We start from the raw sequence: 11,411 nt of genomic DNA, 5'->3' as shown, positions 1-11,411 counted from the left end.
CATAAGACGTAAAACAACCATCTCAGTTTACTAGCCAAGTTGGCATCCCACACGCCACAGCTGCCCTGCAACTCCCTACACCATGTGGTGTCTTCAGTGTTTTTGTCGCTACGACGATCTTGTCAGCCCGTGCCAGTCTATTTCGATTAGCACAGGAGACTTTGTGGACATTTTGTAGGCAGACAAAAATGCGCAGTTTGGATTGGGCTAACGCATTTCGAGGTTGCAAGGCCAGCAGATTTGCGTGCTACGAACACGTGAAGCAAGCGGCCATGCCTATCAACGGCGCCTGTAAACAATGACAAGCTTCTATGAAAACTTACTGTCATGCGCGAATCAGTTAAAAATCGCCCACGAGGTGGATGGAGATACTCACCGCTTCCAAAAAGATAGTGACAACGCCAACAACTGCGCAGTGAACCACAGCACAAACTGAACACAAAAGAACCGACGGAAGAACGCGGCTAAAAAAAGGGGAATGACTCGAATGAGATGATGAGGGGGGGAAAAAAACTGATATTGATGTTAATCCCACTGACAAAAAACGGTTTCGGTTCTCGTTTCGGAAGCCAACTGCCATGGAGGAAGAAACAATTTTTTTCTATGCCAACCACTTTTCAATATTTCGCCGTATTACCAGAACTGAATACACAGTTTATTTTGTTTTTCTCACCGGCTTCTCTAAATTCATGTTGTTTCTGCCACCGAAGCAGTGACCTTGGGGTACTAGCAAGTTAGAGCTATAGTGCCTAGAATATTCTAGGCACTATAGTTAGAGCCACGACCGGCTTTATTACTTGGTAATAAAGCCGGTCGTGGTTAGAGCACACCCTCGCAGTCTGAAGGTCGGGGCCCAGACGGCCACTGACGTCCGACGGACAGCCGAACTCGGCCGCAACTCGGCGGCCGATTTCGGACGTCCGCCGGAAATCCGGCGTACGTACGAAAGCGGATGGTCGAATCCGTTCGCCCAGCGGACAGCCGCCGTACGTCCGCCACTGGATTTGCTTTTACACAGCTATGATATAGTTTGTAGTCGTCGTGCTCGTCTGAACTGCGAGCACGTCGTCAAGTCTGCATTATATGATGCCAGAGCGAATCGATGCGATAGAAAGCGTTTCCATTAAACAGTTTTTTTTTTTATTTTCCGCGTGTTTCGTCGTTGAATTCTTCTATCAAAAATTTTTGATTAAAATTTAAATGACCATTAAACATTTTTCTATCATGATGCTTCGGTGAAATTTTAATCAGTGGCTGAACAGACGCAGCAAGCAGCAAGCTCAAAAAGAACGAAACCGAACCTATCCTCAAAAAAATCTGAAATGAGCCAATCCAATCCACCTGATAAGTTGAAGTTTAGTCATGGAAGATGGCTTCACGTTTCCGTGTTCTGCATTTTCTGCGCAGTTACAAATACCTACGGCTGTAATGCACTGCTAGCATTGTTTTTTGCTGTGGCTTGGTGCGGCTGGCACACTTTGTTCACCCGCCGATTCCAAAGTAAGTATTTCACCGAACTTTTGTTTCTTTAGTGGAACTTTTCGATGCACCGATAGTGGTGAGCTTTTGGGCAGCCGAACGGTCGAGTGTTTTATACCCCTGTTACACGGGCGTTTTCAACGGCAGTTCAGTTGGCGGTCAGTTGAACTGAACGGCAGTTAGCGATGTTACACGGCAGCGCCAACTGCAGTTGAAATCTCAACTGCGGTTCAGTTCAACTGAGGTCGGCAGTCCCAGTTGAACCAGTCAACTGACAAGGTGGCTGTCAGCGGACGCGCCGCATCGACCGAGTCGGCGGCATTTCCAACCGCTGTGCGTTCTAAAATCAGATGAAAGGTTGCTGCCTTAGCTAACGCAAGTCCCAGCCTGCAACTTTAAATACTCAAACGAGTGTCAAAACACAAGTGCGCGAAGCGGCACCAAAAGACGACGATTAAGCAGCGAAGCCAGACGCACCTTAAATGGATTGATTTGGCTTTGTGTCGAGTTCATTTGTTCCATACCCGAAAAAGAAAACGCGTGCAAAATGTGCAATTTAATAATATAAAGTGTGCAAATGTTGTACAAAGTAATTTATATATGAAAAATCAAGCGCTTTTTTTAGTAAGAATTGCTTGCATGTGGAGGATCACGTGATTCAACTGAGGTTCGCGATATGTTCCGTGTAACTACAGTCGACTGCCGTTCAGTACAACGTCAGTTGGAACGCTGAACTGTGATATAACTGAACGGCAGTTGAAATTGCCCGTGTAACACGGGTATTAGGCGATACTGACAGGATGGCTCCGCGCCGACTAACTAAAGTGCAGCCTCAAGTCTGAGGGCCATCTTTCTCGGCATTACTGGACGCTGCGCCAGTAAGCCGCGCAACTTCTCTGTCTCTGATAAAGGAGTGCCTGCCCGAGCTTTAAAGGAGTTAATTTGTTAACCATGCGCAACGTGCTGAGTTGTAAAAACTATACGAGAAAACTTTTTCACTCCTCGAGCCTATCGTGCGACATGTCTACACTTGTGAAAACGTCGCGAGATTTTTTTTTTTTTTCTCTTTCTCTTTCTTTCTTTTTTTTTTTTTTTTTTTTTTTTGTTTTTTTTTTAATGGACAGCCGCTGATCTTTCTCTCTCGAGCTTTACGGCAACTACAGTTTCTAGAAGGAACAGCTGTAGCTACTAAATAACTAAAGGTTTAGTACTCTCCTTCAGCTTTGACAAACCAGGACAGCACCTTGCGCATGTTGGTTATGCATGTGGGACCGAACCGCGCAGAACCGGACACGGAGATGAGAGAAAAAAAAAGTCAGCACTTGTCTTTTTCTTGACCTGTGTTGTTCTGCGCGGTTCTGGCAGGAATTTGACATACCGCCGCCGCCATACATTAGGGTTGTGAGCTCTGGTGCCTGCAACGCCTTCTTTTATGCAAAACAGGCATACTGGGGGCCATGCAAGCCGCGGGCTCAAAAAAAAAAAAAAAAAAAAAAAAAAAAAAAACGAGTTGAGCAAAAGTGAGATGAAAACAAAATTGTTGTTGCTTTGTCCTTACAGATATTCAAAGGCTCCTCAGAACTTCATTGCATTATTGACAGCGAGATAATGCCAAAGCTACACTAGAGCCATGCAGCACCTTATAGTGCATGATACTGAGCATATGTCTCGCACTGAAAACTCTTACCATGTTTTTAGATTATCATATTAAAGTAGCTTTAAACCCATGCTTGTTAATACAGTGATAGCCATAAATTGAATCTAGGGCATCATGCTCACATACAAGGCTTCTGATAACCGCTGGTCACATGATGTGGGCTATAGCAGAAACCTGTACCTGGTCATCTTACAAGCATTTGTGCAATTGATGCTTTTAATGTGTTGTAAAAGTTTTTGTGTTCTGTTTCTGTATGGGAATGCTTTCCTTATTGAAGGCTAACATTTGGCTTGCTACAGCAAAACCTCTACCTAGTCATCCTAAAAACAGCACCGCAGTTGGTGCTTTTAGTGTGTTGTAAAAGTATTTGTGTTCTGCTTCTGTATGGCAATGCTTTTCTCGTTAAAGACTAGCATGAGGCTTCCAAAAATTTTTCAGATGCCATTTGCTGTAGCCGATTTCGTAAGCCAACAGGAAGCAGCACTTTGAACATGGAAAACTGTCATCCACGGGGGAAAAACAGCAACATCCCTTTGCATTCTCATTTCTTTGGTATGGCTAAAAGTGAGTATTGTATCATTATCTATATTATTAATATTGAATCATGATTGTCAGTGTTGAAGTTGTTTGAGCGTGATGATTTTAAGCACACAGGACATCCCTTCGACATTAAGGTTTTAGCTTGTTTACATGTAGGATGTAGAACTGGTTTCAACAAACTTCATGCAGCAAATTCTTTTTACATTGTCCACCATGTTACTTTTTGTCATTGTCCGTTGAAGTAAATAACCAGTATTTTACGTTTACACAGTCGTCCACTCTTAGCTTGAATGGGAATGTGTGGCATGCAGTTTGCAAAATAGCAATGCATCCGTCACAGCCATGCATCAAGGCTAAGTGGCTTGTGCGTAGAGGGACTAGCTGCTCCAGCTTCACGTCATCTGCCTCTTTGCTCCGGTGTGCAGATGTGCATTGAGGCAAGGTGGTTTATGTGTAGAGAAACCAGGAGCTTCTTTGTCACATCTGGCTGTTTGTTACGGTGTGCAGATGCACATCGAGGCAAAATGGCTGATGTGTAGAGGGACCAGGAGCTGCTGCTTAACGTTCTTCGCCTCTTTACTACAGTGCACAGCCGTGCATTGATGCTAAGTGGCTTGTGCATGGAGGGCCCAGGAGCTGCAGCTTCACGTCTGCCTCTTCGCTCAGGTACGCAGGTGCGTATTGAGGCAAAATGGCTTATGCATAGAGGGACCAGGAGCTGCTGTGTGGCGTAGTCTGTATATTTGCTATGGTGCGTATTGAAGTACAGTGGGGGGGCTCATGTGTAAAGGTACCATGAGCTGCTGCGTCATGTCGTCTGCCTCTTTACTATGGTGCGCAGGCATGCATCAAGGCTAAGTGGCTTATGCATAGAAGGACCAGGAACTGTTGCTTCACATCTGCTATGATGCGCAGCTGCGTATTGTGGGTGGTGGTGAAAAACATTGCCATCAGATACAAATACAGGAGGTTACTCACTAGCTGACACTGAGGGGGCCTGTCCTGACAAAAACAAGGGGTCCCTAGTTTGGGACCCCAGTGGTGGTAGAGGGACTAGAGGCTGGTACTTCACGCTGTCTGCCTCTTCGCTACGGTGTGCAGCTGCGATGGATGCAGTGGCATCTCAAAAAGTGCATGCCACGCACTTGCATGTTCAGCCTGAGTGGACGACTGTGTACCTGCTATAGCTTTGTTATTCATAGAATAAACCTAGGCCAAGTTGGATAAATTATAGCTCACCTCATATGTGGTCAGCAAAGAAAAGCCACTCTAGAAAATCTGATGCATTTACTGTCATAGGATTCTTATTCATATACATGCTACTGACAAGTCAGATTCTTCACCCTCAGAAATGCCAGAAAAATAACCAAGGGTGCATCTGCAATAGTCTAGCTTGCTCTTTCTCTGCAGACTTGAGTCAGATGTGTGTTCCATTGCTGTGGGTGGGACAGGTGTGAATCTTCGATTTTAAGCTTGCAACAAGTATGTTATTGTAGTTTAAAGGCAAAACGGTATCAATCATCGCAGCCCCCCATGGCCTTTATCCCCTTTTAATAGTGTTGCTAGACACTGAATTATTAGTTTACTCTGCACTGTTTCTGTCTAGCTAATGTGCGGAGATGTACATATATTTATATGACTTGGAGTTGTCGACTTTGCACTTAGAAACATTGTAGCGTTATCTGATGTGTTACTTTCATTTCTTTAATGATTTCTGTAAGGGATCGGTGGGTATGCTAGGCACCATTATTAGTCTGCTCTTTTTGGGTCACCTGTTCAATGCCTAGCTGCGTCTCCCACTTGCCCTCGGACAGGAGGCGGAGAGACGCGCACAGAGAGGCAGCTACAGCTGCTACAGTGCATAACGGAAACGTAGGCAGAGAGGGAAAGAAGTCCCCTCTTCCGAGGACTTTGCTGTCGCACTCGAAGACGCGGGTACAGGCAGTTTGTTCTCGTTGCTGTGTCATGTAGGGGGCTCATTTTTATTTAAGGAGCTTTACGAACAGTATATAACTAAGGGGTCCTTAGTACGCTGACTGGACCCATCACCCGGAGGCAGCACAGCTTTGAAACGAGCACCTCTTTTTGAAGAACTGCTTATCGTTCGAAGAAAAAACACTGTCAGGTTGAAGGGTGTAAGGCCCGCTTCTTTGTTGGGGAGCCCATAAAAGTGACAATTATTCAGTGCAGGCGCGCTGAGTGGGGTCTCGTTGAGGATTCCAACCCTGGATGTCAACAATGGTGGGAGATGGCGGCGTTGAAAAAGGGCAAGTGTGTAACAGTGACGGTATGATGCGGAGCGGGAGGATGTGGGTTGGCTCTTCTGATGTGGTCCGCAATGGTGCTGACTCGGACGCCAATAATTGCAATAATTGCCCTGTAAAAGGAGCCGCCAAGGATGCAAGCTTTGGGCAATGGTTGCGCATGTGGGACACCGTTTTGATGGGTTCTAATTTTTTTTTTTCCTAGGGGAGAGAGTTTGGCATGTGACCTAGTGAGCTAATCATTTCGAGGTCCATTCTCTAAATTCTGTTTGTTGTGAAACGAATTTGTTGTCCCTTTTGCATTGCTTGTATTAGGGAGAGGGTGAAGAACTTATGAAAGTGGAAAGACATGCCAAAATGTTTGTTAGCCAGTCATGTGTGAGTTCGTTGTCATTGGGGATGAGAAATGTGGGCGGAGTCCCGAAGTTAATGAAACGGCCCCGCAGCCTGGAGAACTCGTTCTGAGCTAAATTTTGATCTCTTTCCTCTTCGGCATAGATCATGGTCATTGTTTCACCTGTTGTATACCTACATTCATGTATAAAATTTTCAGTTCATCTTCCTCTCCGTGTGCAAGTTGTTGTGGCCAGATGCAGTAAATTCACTATTTTCATTTCTATATAACGTGCCTTTCTGAAGATGGTGAGCTCTTTTGTCCAATCCTGTAAGAAAGCAGCAAAGCGCTCCCAAATCTTCCACAAAACTGTGTGATATCTTTAATACTAACTGCGGCTTGGTGGCACTCAAAACATGTAGTTGAGGTAGATTTCTTCCCCCCCCCCCCCCTCTTTTTGTTCGTTCAAATAAGGACCAGCGGACACTAACTCTTGCTTTTGTAATGCCCTAGGCCCCGCCTTAAGGCAGTACTCCAATGTCAATACCATTTTTATAGCTATGGCTGTCCAACAGCACTAATGTCTTTTATACACTTCTTTTACTAATCTCTTACCCAAGTGGTGGCTTATACTGAAGGGTGAAAGTCTCTGGACAGTATGTGTAGATTTTGGACTAGAATCGCGATGTAAACGAATTGTGACCTTATTTCTCTTGCACACATGAAAGAACTAATGTTCAACTTTCACATCGACAAGTATGGTCCGAGTTTCCTGGTCGATGTGAAAGTTATGTGCTTTGATTGCAGTTTGTGTAGTCCACACACTTGTCCCCGATATTACATAGGGGCAAATTAGGCGCCTTTACAGGGGCAGTTTCTTTGGCGCCCACTACCTTCCCCATAAATAAGCTACAGTGTTTCTTGTGAACAGCTGGCTGCATTTATAAATACCATTATTTTTTTTGTAATTTGTTGTGCGTAGTTGAGAAATCCATGACATACATGCACAGCTGGTTGCCAGAATTGTGCAGCCATATTTCAGTAACTAACATCCATGCTGCATGCTGCCGGTAATACATCAGGAGCTTGTGGTTGTCAGCTTTTTGTGTGACTATAAGCCTTGCTATTGTAATGTCACATATAGCGCTGTGGGTAAACAAATAACTTTACTTTTAACTTTACTTTTAACTCTTGTAGAAGCATGAACACTGCGCAATCACTGCGGCGGGCTATGCTTCCACATTGGGCTTTAGCCACATGTCAAATGTCTATCTTTATTCTGCTGCAGCAGCTTGCATGTTATCAGATAAGTTACTTCGTCGCAGCTGCTCTAAGGAGACGCTTTCTAGACGCTTGTAGCCTAGATTTTGATGTCGATATACCCCCGACACGCCCAGGGAATGTCTTCGGTAGAGGGCACATGGAAACCAGCGAAATGTGCAGTTTATAGAACAAAAAGGTAACAATTTTAAATGATGTTATTATTGATCACTTCTTTTCAGAGCAGGAACAATGACTTTAGAAGTCTGCCTGTTAAACCGCTCAAAATGCAGGTTTCTGCCGCCAATGCGTACCTGTGTAATACTGCAATGCTCTGGCTGTGCTTTATGTTCATATACAGCATCCTTTATGCTTAGTTTCTCTGCATGTGCACTCCATGTCTTGGGCATTGCTGAGGGCGCATAGCAGCAAGCATAACATGCCATGTTTGGTCAGAGTGGCATGTTCAAAAAGACGACATAAAAACATTAAAATACTGAATGCCAGGTTCTGGTCAAACTACGTTTGTATCTTTTGTTATTCTGCATGGGTTTTGCTGCAGTTATATGACCTTTCTATATAGTATGTGACAGTTCTGAATGGAGATGCATGCGTACAGTGCCACCTGGAAAAAGCAATTGAGAGAAACTGGCAGTTGCCCTTGGAGATGTGTAATCAAAGTTCAGCACAAATAACTTGAATTTCATTTCCCCTTCTATTGCAGGAGGAGCCCAGCCTGCTCTTTCCATCTTAGGCCTGAAAGAGCAGCAACAGCTGATCGAGCAAATGCACAGGATAGTAACTGCTCCTGGAATCCCGGCCTGCGGAGGCCGCCCACAGAGAACTCGATCATCTCCTCGCTAATTCCGAAATATTAGGTTCAATAAATACCTTTTCCTCCACCACCTCCCCAAGGGAAGAGCTGTCACGGCCAAGGATAATTAAAAAAAAATTATTCAAGCAGATTCTTAATACTCCAGTTGGCCTGCATTTTACCATGCCATTCCTTAACATCGATATTTGTTTAGTGTAGACTATTTATGCATGCAGTTTTTGCAATAAAGCCAAAAAAATGCTTTTTTTATAACCTCGCATGCTGGTTAGCATGTTTTCAGGAATGGTGCATTTGTGTAAAGCTCAGCTAGCATATGTGCCTCTTTGATGGAAGTTTTAATTGCACACTACTGTTCAGTGCTTTGTGCGTGAAAGTAAAGCAGACAACAGGAAACTTGAACCTGTTGCATATTCTATTGTCTGCTTTACTCTCACGACAAAGGCATTGAGCACTAGTATGTGACTGAAATTTCCATGGCACATGCTTGCTGAGCTTTACACGAATGTTATTGGCAAGTTTTTACACCAATAGCGGGCCCTGCAAGCATGTTCCGGGAAAAGTCCGAATGTCCGCCTCCGGCTGCCCGTCGGACGTCCGTGGGACGCGATCCGGATCCACGAACGATAGTCCGACGGACGTCCGCTGTACGTATATCGAACATAACCGGACTTCCGTCGGATGTCCGAAAAAGGACGTCCGTCGGTCGACCGTCGGACGTCTATGGCCGTCTGGGGGGTTGTGTGTCCAGTGTACTGCTACAGATGCACACTAGGCGGTCCGTATGTCGGCTTCGCTTTGAGTCAACGATGCGACCTTAATTGACAAGGTCTGAGCTCTTCGGCTAGCCGTCGTTCTGTCGAACTATACTTCAGCTTGCAGTGTTTGTTTTATGGGAACACATAAAAACGGACGCGCCAAGAAATGGGATGTTCGATAACCCTCTGCATACCAGCTTGCCAACTTCTCCCTTGCTTCCTTACAGAAACAATACAAGGCAAAAAAAGAATCAGGAGAACGAAAAGGCAGAAAGGTCAACTAGGCAAAAAAGTGCACTGCATTAGGAGCCTGTAACCCTCAACTTAAATTACGGATGTGTAACTGTGGAGTGAACCTTGCCGGCTCGTAAATAAATTCGTGTTTTTTAATTCCAATGCTGAGTCTGGCTTTTGGCATGGCGGGAGTTAAACGCAAAAGAATAGAGCTGAACGTAGGCGCGATCGAAGAAATCTGTGAATATAAGCGGCAAAAGCCATCTCAGTCAATTCAAGCCGCGAGGGACTAGTATCGACAGCTCAGCTATTTCCTCGCCTCAGGAGAGTCTCAAGCAGCTACTTAGCGGCTACTTTGCTCAGTGAAGAGGCCATTTTGGAAGTGGCGGTGAGTAGAGAATCAGACGCTGATTCATCGGCCAGTGAGGAGTTCGTGCTCGAAAGTTTGACCAACACAAAGCCCATCATCACGAGTGTCATGGTGAGCGAGTCGCTTCAGACTGCACTACAATTTTTTGAAGACAACAATGACAAGGATAATGCACTCAAAATTGCCGGTGTTCTGTGCAATTTTGAGTCCAGTGCTCACTGTTATGTACTAAAGCAGTCGTAAATTACAATTCTTTTTTCTGTATAAAGTCCTTTTTGTTTTTATTCATGACTCGCTTTATGGACAGTTTTGGTCAGAAACCAAAGTGTCCATATTAATGAGGCACGACTATATATTTATTTACATTTGGGGTGACTCGAGCGCTTTATGGACAGTTTTGGTCGGAAACCAAAGTGTACATATTAACGAGGCACGACTGTACTGCTGCATACTGTAAATTCAACCCAGTCAACAAAATTCAATGGGTCCAATTGGGAATTTCCCAATTGAAATGAATTGGTCAAAAACTAATTGTGTTTTCGCCACCCATTAGGCCTGACTATTTGATATGAATGGGTGCTCCCAATTGGAAATAGTTGGTCACCCATGAAGACCAAATTGTTCACCTATGAACGCAAATGGCATACCCATTGAGCCCAAATGGTTTGAACTCACATAGCTGAAAAAAAAAAAAAAATGGAGATGCATTTTCAATGTTTTCTTCCAGAAGTTATAGGGGAGCCGACTTTTATACAAGTGGAATGAAATTACAATTTTTTTACAGAAATTATGACAGACAAGCAAGCATTACATGCACGAAACTAACACAGATTTAATGTATATATCTAGGTTGCAGACTTATATACTCCATTCTTTGAACAGTGCTGCTGGGACCATGCGACACATCTTTGTTATGCAGAGTTAACTTATTTAATTATGCATGCACTTACACAGTGCATGCATAATGCACTTACAGTGAACACGATATAATCAATAAGATTAAGCGGCATATACTTTTTATAAGAACTTAAATTTTTCACTGTTGTCTCTTTATACAGGTATGTATATCTGTGCACATCTCAGTCAAGGATATCACTGACTTGACTTTCCCAATTGGGAATGTTTGATTAGGATCAATCAGAACGGGAAGCCCAGTTGGAAGCCCAATTCGTTTCAAATGGGCATCCCATTTGGGAGCGAAATAATCCCATTTGGGATTGAAGTAACCCATTGGGCTTCCCATTAGCCCAATGGCTTTATTCGATCCCAATTGGGATGCCCCGTTGGTTTCTTCAGTCCCAGTTGGGATGCCCAATTGGTTTCTTCATTCCCAATTGGGAGTCACGAAATAACTGGGCGTCCCAATTGGGAGTGAAGAAATCAACTGGGCTTCCCAATTGGGAGTGAAGAAACCAGTTGGTTTGGACAGTACCCATTGGACAAACTATTTGGGATTGGCATAACCAATTCAATCTGACTGGTCTTCCCAACTGGACCCATTGATTTTTTTTTACTGGGAAGCATGACGTGGCATTTAATGACCCTTTTCTCTAATAACGTATTACTAAATTGCCTAAATTACTCAGAAATAAAATCCGCATCATGTTTCGTTTGTGGTGGTGCACATTGCTGATCTCCTGTGTACCCCCGAAATGAAAGGCATGTTTTTTTCAAAGTCTGCGC

General features: G+C 44.2%; 1 long non-coding RNA gene across 2 annotated transcripts; it reads left to right on the top strand.

The window, feature by feature from the left end:
* Nucleotides 1–1,354: 1,354 nt before the first annotated feature.
* Nucleotides 1,355–8,629, top strand: LOC146209349 (uncharacterized). Of its 2 annotated transcripts, none has more exons than XR_014706303.1 (3): nucleotides 1,355–1,500; nucleotides 3,575–3,700; nucleotides 8,259–8,629. It is a non-coding gene; the product is annotated as an uncharacterized LOC146209349 (long non-coding RNA). The 2 variants fall into 2 exon arrangements; XR_014706304.1 differs by lacking the exon at nucleotides 8,259–8,629 and adding an exon at nucleotides 4,184–6,117.
* The last annotated feature ends 2,782 nt before the right edge of the window (nucleotides 8,630–11,411 follow it).

The sequence above is a fragment of the Amblyomma maculatum genome, chromosome 1 (assembly GCF_055883805.1).
Source record: "Amblyomma maculatum isolate TAMU_Amacu chromosome 1, ASM5588380v1, whole genome shotgun sequence".
NCBI lineage: Eukaryota > Metazoa > Arthropoda > Arachnida > Ixodida > Ixodidae > Amblyomma > Amblyomma maculatum.
Note: the sequence above shows the minus strand (reverse complement) of the source record. Positions and strands in the feature narration are given on the sequence as shown.